This window comes from Triticum aestivum, chromosome 3A (genome assembly GCF_018294505.1).
Source record: "Triticum aestivum cultivar Chinese Spring chromosome 3A, IWGSC CS RefSeq v2.1, whole genome shotgun sequence".
Lineage (NCBI taxonomy): Eukaryota > Viridiplantae > Streptophyta > Magnoliopsida > Poales > Poaceae > Triticum > Triticum aestivum.
In genome coordinates, this window is record NC_057800.1 from 655509626 (window position 1) to 655529533 (window position 19908).

Consider the following 19908-nt stretch of genomic DNA (forward strand, 5'->3'; position numbering starts at 1 on the left):
AGCCGGACAGCCGGTTCTTCGATCTGTGACTTTTGGCAAGGGAAGGCGGCCAGTCCCCGGACCGACTAGTCGAACCCGGTGCCGGACGGAAAAAGTGAATGTAATGACAAGGTCATAAGCATGATAATCTTCATCCATAGATAAAAGATGGCAGTCCCCGAGCTCTCCTCGGGGGGCCTATTGTCTCGTACTTAGTACAAAAGTTAGCGTGATACATACTGTATTTCAACTGTAAAATCTTCGGAGGAGATTGGCGTTCCATGGTCGTTCTGACTCCTTGCCGGAGTTGTCTCTCTTTCGTGCCTTCCGCTTCTGCGCGTCGATCAGGTAGTAGGAGTCGTTGCCTAAAGCTCTGCTGATGACGAAGGGGCCCTCCCAAGGGGCCGAGAGCTTGTGCTGGCCGGCTGTTTGCTGGATCAGCCGAAGCACAAGATCGCCCTCTTGGAAGTATCTTGGCTTGACCTTCCGGATGTGGTAGCGGTGCAGGCCCTGCTGATAGATGGCAGACCGGCTGAGGGCTAACAGCCGGCCTTCTTCTAGCAGGTCGACACCGTCTTCCCGTGCTTCCTTGGCCTCCGCTTCCGTGTACATGGTTACCCGAGGCGAGTCGAACTCGATGTCAGTTGGGATGACCGCCTCGGCACCATACACGAGGAAGAAAGGAGTGAAGCCGGTTGACTTGTTTGGGGTAGTGCGCAGACTCCAGAGGACAGCCGGCAGCTCATCGAGCCAACAGCCGGCTGAACGCTCCAGTGGTACGACCAGTCGGGGCTTGATGCCGGAAAGGATGAGGCCGTTGGCTTGCTCGACCTGGCCGTTTGACTGAGGGTGGGCAACGGACGCTAAGTCCAACCGGATGACTTGCATCGCGCAGAAACGTGCCAAGGCTCCCTTGGCGAAATTCATGCCATTATCGGTGATGATGCTGTGTGGCACGCCGTACCGAGTTGTTATATCTGCGATAAATGTCACGGCAGTCGGCCCATTCAGCTTCTTGATCGTCTTTGCCTCAATCCATTTGGTGAATTTTTCCACGGCGACAAGCAGATGTTTCATGCCGCCGTGCGCCGTCTTGAATGGGCCCACCATGTCCAGTCCCCAAACGGCGAAGGGCCAAGTGAGGGGAATGGTCTTGAGTGCTGAAGCAGGCATGTGTTGCTTGGAGCTGAAGAGTTGGCATCCTTTGCAATGTTTAACTAACCCCTTGGCGTCATCCAAAGCAGTCGGCCAAAAGAAACCATGGCGGGAGGCTTTGGCGACGAGTGATCTTGAGGCCGCATGGTGGCCGCATTCTCCTTGGTGGATGTCTCTGAGGATTGCAATGCCCATCTCTTGCTCGACGCATCGCTGGAGGACTCCAGTGACACAGCGCTTGACGAGCTCTCTGTTGACGATTGTGTGTGCTCCGGCTCGGCATTGGACTTGTCTTGCCTCTGTTTCATCAGCCGGCAGATCTTGGTTTGTTAGGAAGTTGAGGATGGACTGAGCCCATGATGGAGCTGCGACTTCTTCTATTGCTAGTGCGGCTACTGCGACCAGGGCGGGCGGGCTGGGTGGTGAAATGTTGGAGTCGGCCGCCGCCTGTTGTGTTGGTGTAGTATCCGGGCCGACTACCGCAGTCCCCGAGCCGGGTGTGGCAGTCCCCGGGTCTGGCGTAACTACGGAAGTCCCTGAGCTGCCTGCTGATGTCCCCTGGCCGACTATCGAAGTCCCCGGGTCACCTTCTTGGTTCTTTGAGCCAGGCCCTGCTGTATCGGGGTCAGGCGGTACGAAGATGGAATCGGACTCTGGAGACGGCTTGATAGATGGCTTGAGGAGGCATTGTAGAGAGACACCGGTTGGTATTGCTTGCCGAGTGGAGCCTATTCGAGCCAGGGCATCAGCTGGCTCGTTGTTGGCTCGTGGTACGTGGAGGAACTCGCATCCTTCAAAATACCCACTGATCTCCTGAACGAGGAAGCGGTAGCTTGCCATATTTGCGTCCTTGGCATCCCAGTCGCCGGATGATTGCTGGACCACCAAGTCCGAGTCGCCATAACATAGGATCCGGCGAATGCCGAGCTCTTTGGCAAGCCGGAGCCCGTGTATGAGCACCTCGTACTCGGCCACGTTGTTGGAGGCGGCAAAGTGAATTTGCAGCGTGTATCTGAGCTTGTCGCCTTTGGGAGAGGTGAGGATGACGCCGGCTCCCAAGCTGGTGCGCATCTTGGACCCATCGAAGTGCATGCGCCAATGAGTGGAGTCGGGAGCTGGCGGCAGGTACTGGGTCTCGGCCCAGTCGATGAGGAAGTCGGCCAATGCTTGGGACTTGATGGCGGTGCGAGGCTGGTAGAAGATCGTGTAAGGGGCCATCTCGATGGCCCATTTCGCCACCCGGCGGGATGCATCTCGGCTGCCTATGATCTCAGCCAGCGGGGCGGTGCATACGACCATGATGGGATGCTCTTGGAAGTAGGGCTTCAGCTTCTTGGCGGCGAAGTACACGCCATAGCACATCTTCTGGTAGTGCGGGTAGTTCTGCTTCGAGGTAGACAACACCTCGCTCAAATAGTACACCGGCCTCTGGACCGGCTGGGCTCGGTCCTCTTCTGGCGTTGGACTACGATGACAGTGCTGACCACCCGGCTGGTTGCAGCAATGTAGAGGAGCATGGGCTCTTTCTCAGTCGGCGCCGCCAGGACAGGCGGCGTGGCCAGCATCTTCTTCAGATCGTGAAAAGCTTAGTCGGCTTGGTCATTCAACTCGAAGTGAGTGGTCTTCTTCATGAGGCGGTAGAGGGGGAGAGCTTTCTCTCCGAGCCGGCTGATGAAGCGGTTCAGGGAGGCCAAGCATCCGGTGAACTTCTGGACGTCTCGAAGTTTGGTGGGAATCGCCATTCTCTCAATGGCCTTGATCTTTACTGGGTTGCATTCGATGCCGCGTTCGGAGACCAGGAAGCCTAGGAGCTGGCCGGCTGGCACTCCGAACACGCATTTCTCGGGGTTGAGCTTGATTTGGAACCGGCGTAGGTTCTCAAATGTTTCCTTGAGGTCTTCCAGCAAGGTGCCGCGCTTCTCCGTCTTCACCACAATGTCGTCTACGTAGACGTGGGCGTTTCTGCCGAGCTGCTTGAGGAGGCACTTCTGCATGCAACGCTGAAAAGTGGCACCGGCATTTCTCAAGCCGAATGTCATAGTCAGGTAGCAAAAGGCTCCGAATGGCGTGATGAAGGCGGTCTTCAGGCGGTCTGCCGGATCTAACTTTATCTGGTGGTACCCTGAGTAAGCATCCAAGAAACTCAACAGCTCGCATCCGGCCGTGGAGTCTATCACTTGATCAATCCTTGGCAGGGCAAAGGGATCTTTGGGGCAGGCCTTGTTGAGGCTCGTGTAGTCTATGCACATGCGCCACTTGTTATTCTTCTTTAACACGAGGACCGGGTTAGCGAGCCATTCTGGAAAGAAAACTTCCATAATGAAGCCGGCCGCCAGAAGCCGGGCTATCTCTTCTCCTACAATCCTTCTCTTCTCCTCCGACAGTCGGCGGAGGGGTTGTTTGACTGGTTTTGCGTCTTCTCGGACGTGTAGTTTGTGCTCGGCGAATTCCTTCGGAACACCCGGCATGTCCTTGGGGGACCATGCAAAGATGTCCCGATTCTCACGGAGGAAATCGGCGAGCTCGCCTTCCTATTTGCTGTTTAGGTTCGCCCCGATGACGGCAAACCTCTCTGGGTGCTCGGGGTCAAGAGGTATCTTCTTCGTCTCCTTGGCCGGCTGGAAAGATCCTTGAGCATCATACTCCTTGGGATCGGGGGACAAGGCCGACTGTTTGCCGGCCATGGCCACGACTCGGTCCAACATCTTCTTTTCTTCGGCAATCACAAGGGACTCGGCCAGCCGGCTGCTGGCTGCTGCGCACTCGGAAGATTTCTTGTAATCGCCGGCTATGGTGATGACGCCCTTGGTGCTCGGCATCTTCATCTTGAGGTAAGCATAGTGGGGAACTGCCATGAACCTGGCCAAGGCAGGTCGGCCAAGCAATGCATGGTAGGGGCTCTCCAGGTCCACCACTTCAAACCAGATCGCTTCTCGGCGGAAATGCTCCTTGTCCCCAAAGAGTACATCAATCTTGATCTTGCCAATGGGGGCGCATGACAGGCCGGGTACAATGCCATGGAACACAGTCCGAGTAGGCATGAGTTGCTTTGCCTTGACATTCAGCTTCTCCAGGGTGTCACGGTACAGGATGTTGATGCTGCTCCCGCCGTCAATCAGCACGCGGGAGAAACGGGCGGCGCGTCTGTCCGTTGCAAGGGTGGCATCCAGAACCAACGCATAAGAGCCGGGAGATGGCATCATCTCTGGGTGGTCGGCCCGGCTCCAGCTGATAGGTTTTTCTGACCAGTGCATGTGCTCGGCGGGGTTGGCAGCGACCATGCTGACTTCCTGGTGCTCTCGGCGTTTGCTGCGCCGGTCTTCGGGCTGGCTTGTAAAGATGACATAGGCGGCATGCTCGTCGGGGAACTCATCGTGCACGGCTCCGACTGCGGGCCGAGCGGTCGGCGGCTGCGGAGCCGGAGGCGGCGGACCGGCAGGCGGAGGCGGCGCAAGCCCTTCGCCTTTGGAGATTCGGGTGAGCCAGTGGCACTTCCGGGTCGTGTGGTTGGACGGCTTCGCGCCGCTGTGGAACTTGCACGGGGCGTCGAGAGTTTGCTCGTAGGAGAAGGCCGGCTGCCAAGCCGGCCTGCCGCCCTTGGGTTTCTTGGGCGCGGGCCGCCCTTCGGGCCGCTCGTCTTCGACTGTGGCCACCTGCCGACTGGCGGAAGGCGGCACGGGGCCCTTGCGCTTGTGGTCGTTCTGGTGTGGGCGTCGGCCGGAGTCCCCAGCCGGCGTCTTGGGCGCCGGGTTGAGTACCTTCCCGGACGCGTCTACCCGGAGTTCGGTCTTCATTGAGGAGTCGGCGGTGGCGTACTTGTCCGCTATGACCAGAAGCTCGTCGAGGGTAGTCGGCTCGTCGCAGAGGAGCTTGTGCTTGAGGAGGGTGCCTTCTCGGCACCCGGCAGTGAAGTATTCTATGGCTTGCACCTCGTGCACCCCTTCGCAAGAGTTGCGGAGCTCGGCCCAACGCGTGAGGTAGTCGCGAGTAGACTCGGCGGGGCCTTGTACGCACAAGGAGAGCTGTCTGGGCTTGGGAGCCCGCTTGTAGGTGCTGGTGAAGTTGCGGACGAAGGCTTCTGTGAAATCTAGCCAGCTGTTGATGCTGTATGGCTTGAGGCTGTTGAGCCAGGTCCGCGTCGTGCCTTGCAGCATGAGGGGCACGTACTTCACGGCAACGCGCCTGTTGCCGTTTGCTATGCTAACCGCCATGGAGTAGTCGATTAACCAATCTTCCGGCTTCACAGAGCCGTTGTACTTGGGCGTGTCTCTTGGGAGCGAGAACCCTTTGGGGAAAGGCTCGTCGCGGATGCGGGGGCCGAAGCAAGGCGGGCCGACATCGTCTTCTTCTTCCAGCGCCAGGGATCGCGCCAGGCGGTCGATCCGATGGCGGGCGTCGTTCTCGCCGACTCCTTCGCGGCGACCTAGCCGGCCGCTGAGAGTCGGATGCGCAACAGGCGGTGGGGTGGGATATCTCTCTCCACGGGGCCGAGGCGGAGGCGGGTTGCCCCGCCACTCCACGGCCCGGGGGTGGCCTTCTGCGTCTCGCTCGATGGAGATTCGGGTTCGGCTTCGGCTGGCAGCCGGCTCTTTCTCGCGTCGCGCGCGGGTTTTACCCGTAGTCGGTGTCCGGGACGTCGCACCGTGATCTGGCGCGGGGGAGGGCTTTCTGCGCGGGCGTCAGCTTCGTGACGCTGCGCGGCTGCATCAATTAGCTGCTGGATGCGTCGGGTCATGTGGGGGAGTTCTTCGGCCCCCAGTTCGTCTAGCTCGTCTAGGACCGCCTGGGCAGCGCGCAGGTTCTCGAGTGGAGTGGCGTAGATTGGGCGGTCGACTCCTAACGTGTCGACAACGACAGCGCCGCGCTGTCTGACAGCGCCGGCCCGGCTAGGCCCGCCAGGGGGCGGTGTGCCAAAGGCGGCGCGGTCGGCCTCGCGTCGGTGGGCCTTAGCGAGGCTTCTCATGGAAACCAACTTCTGGCCCTCCGCGAGGAGGGCGAGGCGGCGAGCCTCCAGTGCTCCAGCATCGGCATCGGCCGGGAGGGGGATGGACAAGCCGTGGATCGCCGTGTGCGGGGCGTCGCGGGCGCTCTCGTTAGAAGCGCCACCGTGGCCGATGACCATCACCTCGGTGGTGACAGCGTCGCCGCCATTGGCCCGGGGAAGCGGGTCGTTGTAGATCGTGACGTCGATGGGGAAAGTGTTGAGTGAGGACGTGTCGGAGTCGACAGGCATCAGGTCGGTGGAGCCAACCGACTCCAAGTCCACAGCAGGCTCGTCGGAGACATGGAGCTGGCCGAGGAGGTTGACGAGGTTGTCGGTGCTCGCGTCGGAGGCGAGCTCGTCGGAGATGAGGGTCTTGTCAAGGAGATCGGCGAGGCCGCTCGCTGCGTAGACGTTGGTGACGCCTTGCAGCGCGTCGTGGCAAGCGCCGTCGGGCATGCCGGGCTGGCTACGCTCGCATGGGAGGAAGAGGGTTCCCGTCCAGAACAGGTCTCCGGACGACGGTGCACCTGGCCCCATGGTGGGCGCCAAATGTCGGGCGGTAGGTGCGACATATGCCCACGGGTGGCTTATCATTGTGGGAGTCAATAAGACGTCGCCGGTGCCTGGAAGCGGGATGAGGCGAAGACATGCACGCCGGCGAATCTTACCCAGCTTCGGGGCTCTCCGTGGAGATAACACCCCTACTGCTGCTCTGCGGGGTCTCCGCATGATCACTAGATGAACAAGTAGCTACACGATGCTCCGTGAGCTGTTTGGCGAGAGGAGGAAGAAGGGCACTGCTCGCTCTCTTCTCCTCCCTATGTGGTGTCTAAAACTAGCAAGGATCAACCCTTTGCATGGGTGTCCCGGGGGGTTTATATAGGCCTACCCCCCGGGGATACAATGGTAATCCGGCTGGGCGTGGGGCCCAGCCGTCTGTGTCTACACTCGTCGGCTTCTGCGCCGGCTGCTGGGGCCCGCCGGCTGGTGGGTCCCGCCGGCTGCCGGCTCCTTGGTCGACAGGCAGGCCCCACTGTCCAGGGCCTTGTCGGCGGCTGGTTACTGTTGCTCAATCCTGGTGACAAGGGCTTCGCCGAGGTGTGCGTGGCTACAGTTCCGCCGTCCGGCGGGTGATCGCTGTAGCCTCACCGTGTCTTGTCTCCTTAATGGGGCGTCTCCTTCGAGGGAGGTCACAAGCCGGCTGTGGGGAGCCGGCTCTGTCTTGGGCCTACTAGGGGAGGCCTGGCCGCCTTCGGGTGTCTCTCTGCCCGAAGGGGCCCACCGCCCCTGGGCCGCGCTGGTAGCCCATCATGGATGACATCAGGGTCAACATGGCAACAGTGCCGCGCCGGACGGGTCATGGCCACCCGTACGGCGCACTGTGCCAGGCGTGCTCCGGGATTCGGGGGTGGTAGGCTTTACTGTAGCCACGCCCTGTCACATCGCCGTTATGTGGATGCAGACTTCGAGGGTATGATCTTCACCGCTTTGTGGGAGCCGGCTTCTTGGAGTCAGCCTTCTCGTGGCCGGCTTCTCGGAGCCGGTCCTCCCGCGGCTTTCTTCATGAGGGCTAAAGTCGGGTTGCCTTCCGATAGCCGGCCTGGGAGACAACCGGCAAGGGGAAGGCGGCCCCATGTCTTGGATTCTTGAGGGCCGGATCGGCTCGTAATTTTTTTAGAAGGGCCATGGGGAGCCGGCTAGGCTACCCATGGTTATTTACTCCGACAATCAGATATTCCCCATTTCACTGCAGTCGGCTGAGAATTCCATTCTATTTAGCTGAGTTTCCAAATATTTGAACTCCTAGCTGATTCTTCGGATCCGGTGTCGGTTGATGAGCAACTCTTTATAGGGGAATAATTTAACACCGGGGCCCAAAATAAAGAAGCAAAAGAAAACTCAACTAAACAAAAGCACACAACAACAATCAATTCACACACAACCAATGTCACATAGTAATGCTAGTCACACAATATGCATGCCTACTTAAGCACACAAATCTCACGGGATCTCCGGTTCTACGATCTAGCATGTTCTGATGGTGTGCACGAGGATGAATAAATGGGTGGAAGAATTGGTGTAAACAGCGCTACACCAAGTGCTAGCTTAGCCAGGTAACAACCTGGACTAGCTCGGAGGTGAGGACGTACTTGGTAACCATGTAGCAGGACACAAATGTCGTTGCCACATTATTATCAAGCGGACGGAAAAATATCCATACTCGTCCAAGAAATAAGGGTAGCGAGGAAACTAAGTCTACTGGCATTGCCCTTTCTTGACGACTAAGACCATTAAGGGTTGCCAACATTACAAGAAAAAGGACAATCCGGGGTAGAAGCATGTCTACCACCGAAACAAAATGGGGCTGAAGGAAGGAATTCAGCGTGATACCTGAGCACCATTTTTGCAAAAAGTGTCGGGATCACTTGGCATCACTCTGCTGGGACAGAAATGACACCAAACACTGAAGAACGAGCAAGAAAAGAAAACTGAAGAAATGCAAAGGCTGAGCTGTAGTGGATCTGAACCAATGCCATCTACACTCACCCGATTAAACCGTTAGCAACAAATACTAAGGCTATATGCATCCTGTGCAACAAACAAATGCAGCAACCAAATGCAATAAACAAACCAAACTCTATACTACTGATTTCTACCACTCGCGCTACCTAGGGCGTCCTTCAGCCAGACCTGCTCTGATACCAAGCGATGTGGCACCCTGGCCCAGAGAAACCGGAATGCCCCGTATTTCAGCCTAGAGATTGAGGAGAAGTCTCTGGAATATGGCACTGCTTGACATAGAAAAAATCATCTCTTATTACAAGAATAATAATACAAGGGTCTGATGTTACAAAGAATCACATCAACACGGCGACACTACGCCTGCGATACTACACTTGCTCTATGCTAGCAGCAGAACAACTCGTAGCAGCGGAACAACGACGAAGGTGGTGAACTACACTCTACAGGGACTCTGGCTGGGACACGATCTAGCTCGCACACATGGCAACCTCGACAAGCAATCAAGTAATCATGGCATCACCTGCAATCTGGCATGACACGCCAGGTCAGTACATTGAATGTACTTGCAAGCTCACAACAACCATCAACATCAAGGTAAGACAATAACATAGTATTAACAGGTTAATTAATTAACAACTACCATGATGAAACAACTACTAAGCATGGTATGAAACTGATACAATACTAATAAATCACCATCTCAGATCTCCATAACCATATCTCTCTTGGCTAATCGGCCAAGCAATAGACCATCTCGATCACCTCGTGATCAAAACCAAACGGTGATCATTCCGGTGATCACAACCATGACCAACACTTGGTCTCAAACGGTGATCTTTCCGGCGATCACTACCAATTCCAACACTTGGTCTCAAACGGTGATTCTTCCGGCGATCACTACCATGACCATCACTTGGTCTCCAACATCATCATCAACATCCTGCCAATCTGTACTGCTCAACATATTAACATATAAATCACCTATAAGTCATTCCGGCATGTGAGCATTGATCGAACGGTGTGACCTAGTACGAACCCTTGCCCATGACCGAGGACGTGGCTATCGATTGATTAAATAAACACACTTTGCAGAGGTAGCGCACTTTACCCACACCACGGAACCCATGGCCTCGCACTCCCATTCGGGTGGACCAACAGCGTTCCGACAAAACCGATCTACTGCCATGACACTCTCTCGGCCACTCCGACTCACTCCCCACTGGGCTAGTCCTGGGTGGCCCCGTGTCTACCAAAGACACAACGACCACCATCGTGGCCAAAACAATAAACCGTCCCTAACTGGGACACGTGCACATAACAACAACAACGGGCACACAAAGCTTATGTCTGCCTACCCATAACCTCTGCTCGTTGGAGGCACCGGCGAGAGGCATGGCAATAGCATCGCATTAGGGCCCTCCCATAAAGGCAAATCTGGTTGCACTGGAGAAAGCCTGGTTCGGTGGCACCTAACCAACTTACTGACGAAATTTATCCCCGAAATCATAACTATAATGACTGATACTCCGATATCATACCCAACAAACAATCCAAGCATCATAAAATCATACCAAGATACTCCGAGGATATTGTAACACTACTATCAGGATGAATCCAAGAAAGATAAGACTACTACTCAAATATCAAGAACTAACTATCCAATTATGATCCACATGCAAGCATCATTTCCAACATCATACTCCAAAACATAATATCATCTAGCATCATGATGAAACTAACACTAGACACTAATAATCCAAAGGCAACATGATATCCAAAGAAATACTCCAAAGCACAATACCATCATGAACATAATCATAATAGCCACTAAGAATCCAAAGGCAACATGATATCCAAAGAAATACTCCAAAGCATAATACCGTCATGAACATAATCATAATAGCCACTAAGAATCCAAAGGCAACATGATATCCAAAGAAATAGTCCAAAACATAATACCATCATGAACATAATCATAATAGCCACTAAGAATCCAAAGGCAACCTGTCATCCACATAATCATCAAAACATAAGTCCTAGAACTCCAAACAATATCATGGCAATATCAACATCAAAGGAATACTCCGAGAAATGCCATAAACTAATCATACATAGCTAAAGCAATATTTTAGACAAGTTCAAATAAATAAACCATGTCACTTCATTGCAATCATGCAAATGGAGGGTGTAGCTTGCTTGGGGTGGAAGAAATCACCGGAAAGAAGTGTGAGATGCTCGCGGAAAGAATCGCCGGAAAACATTCACTCTCGGAGGGGGCTGAATAAGGGCAGGGGCAAAATGGTCATTTTCGTAATGTTTTCACATGGTGAAAATGATACCAACAGAACGGGCTCGACGAAACGAAGATGTGAGCTTTGGAATCACCTCATTTGGAGTTAGGAGGAAAAACATATGATAGTTTTTCTGCCAGGGACCTATCTGTATTGAAAATATTTCCAAACAAGGCCTAGACAGTAAAACAGAAAGCGTATTAGAAGGAAATACGTTTTCTAGAAGTGAAAACGCATTCTGGGCTGAACTAGAAGAGGAATACGCTTTCGGTAAGCGAAGACGTAATCCAGTGGATTATGCCTCCACTTATCCAGCGTCACAAAGGCGGGACCGGGCGGCTGTGAGACTTACAGGTGGGTCCCACTGGCTCTCTCTCTCTCCTCCTGTCCATCTCCTTCTTCTTCCTCGACGCGCGCCCGTAGAGCAGAGGAGGCCGAGCGCTCCGGCGGCCGTCGGGGCTACAGGGCACCTCCGGCGAGGATTCGCCCATGGATGAGCTCGTCGAGGAGAACTGCGTCCAGAGGGATAGGTTGCGGCCACCGGGACGGGTCGAGGCGACAATGGTTTGGACTCTGGCGGGGTTGCTTTCAGGCACAAGTGGGTTCAGGGCATTGGGTTGCTCTGGTGACGAGGGAAAAGCATGGGAGAGCTGGCCGGAGCTCAGGGGAGCTAGTGGTGATGGGGAGAGGAAGGGAAGAGGCATGGCTTGCCCGAATCGAGGAGGGGCAGAGGCGGCGGCCATGGCGGCCATTGGGGGCTCGGGAGCTCATGGAGCTCAAGGGAGGGGTCGGGGAGGACTAAGAGAGTAAGGCGAGGCTGCTGGTGTGCTCGAACGGCTCGGGGGAGGCCTATATATAGGCGGGCAAGAGGGATGGGCTCGGGTGCCGCCGGGCACGTCCGGACGAGGCTCTGGCGTGGCCAGCGATCACGGGGAGGCGCAGGAACGCGACGAGGGAGGAACGGACGAGCGACAGTGAAGCACAGGGCAAGAGGGGCCGAGGGCGCGGAGGAGGTAGACGCCGCCGCGCCATTAATGCTTGGTCGGCCATAGTGCGCCCGTGGGAGCACGGCGACGGACACCAAAGGAGGGGCTTACGGAGGGGGAAATGGCTCCAGGAGGACGGCGACGACGCGGGGAACACGGTGGACAGGCCCGTGCTCGCTGAGACGCCGAGTAGAGGAGGGGCCCGAGCAAGAAGACATTCTGGGCGTGGCTAGAGCGTGCCAAAGCGGTGGTCACCGCGTGAGCTGGCGAGGAGAAGGTGCCAAGGGTTGGCAAACGTTTTCTAGTGGCAAGTCCTTCCTGAGTAGGTTACAACTGCGGCGGTAGCTCGGTTAAAAGTGAAGCGGGTAAATGGTTAGTAAGCTCTGAAGTTTACTACATCAACCTGAACCATGATGTAGCGACCAACAGATAAATGCTAAGGGCTAAATAAGCTGTCTAGGAGGTTTAGGGTAGGAAGGACTCTAGTCCTGTGAAATTTGAGGTGATTTGGACCAATGGTTGATATAGTTGCTTTTCAATTGACCAGAACGGTCCAGAAACTTGAGCATGATGATGCACTCACATGAAGACTCAACATGAGCTCAAATTTGGCCAGGCTTGATGATTTGATCATATAAAGATGTTGTAAAAGTTTCATACCAATTGGATTCACCAAAATGGTACTTGCTTCACAAACATCTTTGCTGACCAAAAACTTGCAATAATTTTGGAGAAATAATGGCTAGTTGAAATGGTGCCAAATTTGGTGGAGAGAAGTTTATGGTCATGAGAATGCTCTGGAAAATTTTCAGGCAAAATGAAGCAATATAAAATGTACTTGCTTCACAACCTGGAAATATTGCCAGAATCAAAGATTTGGGCCTGTGCTCACATAGATGCTTGGATGGAGCTAAAACTTGTAGGAGTTAGATAGTATGAGCACAAGAAGGAGTGTGCAAAATTTCAACTCATTTGGATAAACCTAGCTAGCACTTCCATCACAAAGGCTTCCCTTAGACGGGAACTTTGAAAAAATCACTGAGGAAGTTTGGCTAGGCAAATAAAGTTGAATTTTGGCATAGGTTAATTATTTGGATGATATGTCATGCCCAAAAAGTGTGGGGGCAAATGGGCAAAGATAAATAGCACGTGCTTCACAATGTGCCATTCAGGACAGAATAGGAAATGAATTTATTGAGGATGATGAGAAATATGGCCAATGAAATATTTTGCCATATTTTAGAAATATATGACCCAAAAAATTTATAAGAATTATTTGGGGATTTTTGGATGGGAAAAAATATAGGTTGCTTCACAACCTAGGGCAGATAGGGTTATTCCTTTAATAGGAAAAGGAATATTCCCTAGAAAAAGAAATTAGGGTTTGGTCAAGAAGTGGAGTGACATGATTGTGGCAAGGTTTTGAGGATATTGAGCCACTTGGGAGAGGAAATGAAGATAATTTCCCAGGTGACAAGGCCACAGAACCACTCCAAACAGAAAAACAGAGCAAAAACCCAATATATCAAAAGAAAAAGAAAAGGGCCAAAAAGCATGTTGTTACATTTGAGGAGTTCATGTATTCACTATGTGTTAATGCTTTGGTCTCTTACTCTATTAAAAGGAGGCCTTAATATCCCTTAGTTTCCTATAGGACCCCGTTGCCATGGGAGGGTGGGACAAAAGATGTCATGCAAGTTCTTTTCCATAAGCATGTATGACTATATTCAGAATACATGCCTACATTACATGGATGAACTGGAGCTAGTTATGTGTCACCCTATGTTATAACTGTCGCATGATTGATCGCATCCGGCATAATTCTCCATCATTGATCCAATGCCTGCGAGCTTTCCATACATTGTTCTTCGCTTATTTACTTTTTTGTTGCTACTGTTACAATCACTATAAAACCAAAATTGCTATCGTTACTTTTGGTACCGTTACAACTATTATCATATTACTTTGCTACTAAACACTTTTCTGCAGATATTAAGTTTCCAAGTGTGGTTGAATTGACAACTCAGCTGTTAATACTTGAGAATATTATTTGGCTCCCCTTGTGTCGAATCAATAAATTTGGGTTGAATACTCTACCCTTGAGAACTGTTGCGATCCCCTATACTTGTGGGTTATCAGTTCTCCCTAGTGACATCCGTCACGATTCACCCCGGTGTAAGGGAACGCGGTAATTTCAAAAATGTCCTATGCACACGCAAGATCATGGTGATGCATAGCAACGAGAGGGGAGAGTGTTGTCTACGTACCCTCGTATACCATAAGCAGAAGCGTTATGACAACACGGTTGATGTAGTCATACGTCTTCACGATCGACCGATCCTAGTACCGAAAGTATGGCACCTTCGCGATCTGCACACGTTCGGCTCGGTGACATCCCACGAACACTCGATCCAGCTAAGTGTCGAGGGAGAGCTTCTTCAGCACGACGGCGTGATGGCGGTGATGATGATGCTACTGGAACAGGGCTTCGCCTAAGCACCGCTATGATATGACTGAGGTGGATTATGGTGGAGGGGGCACCGCACACGGCTAAGAGATCAATGATCAACTTGTGTCTATGGGGTGCCCCCCACCCCTGTGTATAAAGGAGTGGAGGAGGGGGAGGGGGCCGGCCTCCTAGGCACGTCCCAAGGGGAGTCCTACTCCCACCGGGAGTAGGATTCCCCCCCTTGCCTTATTGGTTTAGGAGAGAAGGAAGGAAATGGGGGCGGCCCCCTTCCCAATTTAGATTGGTCTTGGGGGGGGGGCTCCTTTGCTTCTTTCCCCTCTCTTCCACTAAGGCCCAATAAGGCCCATATACCTTCCCGGGGGTTCCGGTAACCTCCCGGTGCTCCGGTATACTCCCGTTTTTACCCGGAACCATTTTGATGTCAAAACATAGGCTTCCAATATATCAATCTTTACGTCTCGACCATTTCGAGACTCCTCGTTATGTCCATGATCAAATCTGGGACTCCGAACTACCTTAGGTACATCAAAACACATAAACTCGTAATACCGAGCGTCACCAAACATTAAGCGTGCGGACCCTACGGGTTCGAGGACTATGTAGACATGACCGAGACATGTCTCCGATCAATAACCAATAGCGGGACCTGGATGCTCATATTGGTTCCTACATATTCAACGAAGATCTTTATCGGTATGTTACTTGCCTGAGATTCGATCGTCGGTATCTCAATACCTAGTTCAATCTCGTTACCGGGAAGTCTCTTTACTCGTTCCATAATGCATCATTCCACAACTAACTCATTAGTCACATTGCTTGCAAGGCTTATAGTGATGTGCATTACCGAGAGGGCCCGGAGATACCTCTCCGACAATTGGGGTGACAAATCCTAATCTTGATCCATGCCAACTCAACAAACACCATCGAAGAAGCCTGTAGAGCACCTTTATAATCTCCCAGTTACGTTGTGATGTTTGGTAGCACACAAAGTGTTCCTCCGGTATTCGGGAGTTGCATGATCTCATAGTCATATGAACATGTATAAGTTATGGAGAAAGCAATAACAACAAACTAACGGATGGGTCAAGTCAATCAAATCATTCTCTAATGATGTGATCCTGTTAATCAAATGACACTCTTGTCTATGGTTAGGAAACATAACCATCATTGATTCAACGAGCTAGTCAAGTAGAGGCAAACTAGTGACACTCTGTTTGTCTATGTATTCACACATGTACTAAGTTTCCAGTTAATACAATTCTAGCATGAATAATAAACATTTATCATGATATAAGGAAATATAAATAACAACTTTATTATTGCCTCTAGGGCATATTTCCTTCAGTCTCCCACTTGCACTAGAGTCAATAATCTAGTTCACATCGCCCTGTGATTTCACACCAATAGTTCACATCTTTATGTGATTAGTTCACATCTTCATGTGACTAATACCCAAAGGGTTTACTAGAGTCATTAATCTAGTTCACATTGCGATGTGGTTAATACCCAAAGAGTGATCATGTTTTGCTTGTGAGAGAAGTTTAGTCTATGGGTCTACAACATTCAGATCCGTATGTGCTATGTCTTGAGCTCGCATTGGTTTTCCCCGAAGAGGAAGGGATGATGCAGCAGAGTAGCGTATGTATTTCCCTCAGTTTTTGAGAACCAAGGTATCAATCCAGTAGGATCCCACGCTCAAGTCCCTCGTACCTGCACAAAGCGATAGCTACTCGCAACCAACGCAATTAGGGGTTTTCAAGCCCTTCACGGTCACTTACGAGAGTGAGATCTGCTAGATAAAATATTTTTGGTATTTTTAATATAAAGATGAAAAGTAAAAAGTAAAAGCAAAGTAAATAGCAAAGCAATAAAAAAGTGATGGAGATTGATATGATAAGAATAGACCCGGGGGCCATAGGTTTCACTAGTGGCTTCTCTCAAGAGCATAAGTATTCTACGATGGGTGAACAAATTACTGTTGAGCAATTGATAGAATTGTGCATAATTATGAGAATATCTAGGCATGATCATGTATATAGGCATCACGTCTGTGACAAGTAGATTGAAACGATTCTGCATCTACTACTATTACTCCACTCATCGACCGCTATCCAGCATGCATCTAGAGTATTAAGTTAAAAACAGAGTAACGCCTTAAGCAAGATGACATGATGTAGAGGGATAAATTCATGCCATATGAAATAAACCCCATATTGTTATCCTCGATGGCAACGATACAATACGTGCCTTGCTGCCCCTTCTGTCACTGGTAAGGACACCGCAAGATCGAACCAAAAGCTAAGCACTTCTCCCATGGCAAGAACTACCAATCTAGTTGGCCAAACCAAACGGATAATTCTAAGAGACTTGCAAAGATAACCAATCATGCATAAAAGAATTCTGAGAAGATTCAAGTATTATTCATAGATAGACTTGATCATAAACTGACAATTCATCGGTCTCAACAAACACACCGCAAAAAAAGATTACATCCAATAGATCTCCACGAGAGAGGGGGAGAACTTCGTATTGAGATTCAAAGAGAGAGAAGAAGCCATCTAGCTACTAACTATGGACCCGAAGGTCTGAGGTAAACTACTCACACTTCATCGAAGGGGCTATGGTGTTGATGTAGAAGCCCTCCATGATCGATGCCCCCTCCGGCGGAGCTCCGGAACAGGCCCCAAGATGGGATCTCGTGGATATAGAAAGTTACGATGGTGGAATTAGGGTTCTGGCTCCGTATCTGGTAGTTTGGGGGTACGTAGGTATATATAGGAAGAAGGAGTATGTCGGTGGAGCAATAGGGGGCCCACGAGGGTGGAGGGCGCGCCCAGGGGGGTTGGTGCACCCCCTACGTTGTGGCCTCCTGGTTGATGTCTTGATGTAGGGTCCAAGTCCTCTGGATCACGTACGTTCTGAAAATCACGTTCCCAAAGGTTTAATTCCGTTTGGACTCTGTTTGATATTCTTTTTCTGCGAAACCCTAAAATAGGCAAAAACAGCAATTCTGGGCTGGGCCTCCGGTTAATAGGTTAGTCCCAAAAATAATATAAAAGTGTATAATAAATCCCAATAATGTCCAAAACAGAATATAATATAGCATGGAACAATAAAAAATTATAGATACGTTGGAGACGTATCAAGCATCCCCAAGCTTAATTCCTGCTCGTCCTCGAGTAGGTAAATGATAAAAATAGAATTTTTAATGTGGAATGCAACTTGGCATAATTTCAATGTAATTCTTCTTAATTGTGGTATGAATATTCAGATCCGAAAGATTCAAGACAAAAGTTCAATATTGACATAGAAATAATAATAATTTAAGCATACTAACTAAGCAATTATGTCTCTTCAAAATAACATGGCCAAAGAAAGTTATCCCTACAAAATCATATAGTCTGGCTATGCTCTATCTTCACCACACAAAGTATTTAAATCATGCACAACCCCGATGAGAAGCCAAGCAATTGTTTCATACTTTTGGTGTTCTCAAACTTCTTCAGTTTTCACGCAATACATGAGCGTGAGCCATGGACATAGCACTTTACGTGGAATAGAATGGTGGTTGTGGAGGAGACAAAAAAGGGGAAGATAGTCTCACATCAACTAGGCATATCAACGGGCTATGGAGATGCCCATCAATAGATATCAATGTGAGTGAGTAGGGATTGCCATGCAACGGATGCACTAGAGCTATAAGTATATGAAAGCTCAACAAAAGGAACTAAGTGGGTGTGCATCCAACTCGCTTGCTCACGAAGACCTAGGGCATTTTGAGGAAGCCCTAATGAAAAATTCCCACTAGTATATGAAAGTGATAACATAGGAGACTCTCTATTATGAAGATCATGGTGCTACTTTGAAGCACAAGTGTGGTAAAAGGATAGAAGCATTGTCCCTTCTCTCTTTTTCTCTCATATTTTTTTTATTTTGGCCTTCTCTCTCTTTTTTTGGTATCTTTTTTTTTCGTCTGGAGTCTCATCCCGACTTGTGGGGGAATCATAGTCTCCATCATCCTTTCCTCACTTGGGACAATGATCTAAAAATGATGAATAGTTACAACTCAACAATTACAACTCAATAGTTAGAACAAAATATGACTCTATGTGAATGCCTCCGACGGTGTACCGGGATATGCAATGAATCAAGAGTGACATGTACGAAAGAATTATGAATGGTGGCTTTGCCACAAATACAATGTCAACTACATGATCATGCAAAGCAATATGACAATGATGGAGCGTGTCATAGTAAATGGAATGGTGGAAAGTTGCATGGCAATATATCTCAGAATTGCTATGGAAATGCCATGACAGGTAGGTATGATGGCTGTTTTGAGGAAGGTATATGGTGGGTGTATGATACCGGTGATAGGTGCGCGATATTAGAGAGGCTAGCAATGGTGGAATGAAGAAAAGTGCATATGATCCATGGAATCAACCTTAGTCATAAAGAACTCATATACTTAGTGCAAAAATTTACAAGTTATCAAAGCAAAGTACTACGCTCATGCTCCTAGGGGGATAGATTGGTAGGAAAAGACCATTGCTCGTCCCCGACCACCACTCATAAGGAAGATAATCAATACATAAATCATGCTCCGACTTCATCACATAATGGTTCACCATACGTGCATGCTACGGGAATCACAAACTTTAACACAAGTATTTCTCAAATTCACAACTACTCGACTAGCATGACTCTAAATTACCATCTCCATATCTCAAAACAATTATCAAGTATCAAACTTCTCATAGTATTCAACACACTCATAAGAAAATTTTATTAATCTTGAATGCATAACATAATTAAAGAAAATTACCATGCTGTTTTGTAGGACTCTCAAAATAATCTAAGTGAAGCATGAGAGAACAATGGTTTCTATAAAACAAATCCACCGACGTGCTCTAAAAGATATAAGTGAAGCACTAAAGCAAAAACTATATGACTCAAAATATATAAGTGAAGCACATAGAGTATTCTAACAATTTCCGAATCATGAGTGTCTCTCTCAAAAGGTGTGTACAGCAAGGATGATTGTGGTAAACTAAAAAGAAAATACTCAAATCATACAAGACGCTCCAAGCAAAACACATATCATCTGGTAAATAAAAATATAGCTCCAAGTAAAGTTACCGATCGAAGTAGACGAAAGAGGGGATGCCTTCCGGGGCATCCCCAAGCTTTGGATTTTAGGTGTCCTTAGATTATCTTGGGGTGCAATGGTCATCCCCAAGCTTAGGATCTTTCCACTCCTTTGTTCCATAATCCATCAAATCTTGTACCCAAAACTTGAAAACTTCACAACACAAAACTTAAAGTAGAAAATCTCGTGAGCTCCGTTAGCGAAAGAAAACAAAACACCACTTCAAGGTACTGTAATGAACTCATTATTTATTTATATTGGTGTTAAGCCTAATGTATTCCAACTTCTCTAAGGTTTATAAACTATTTTACTAGCCATAGATTCATCAAAATAAGCAAACAACACACGAAAAACAGAATCTGTCAAAAAAG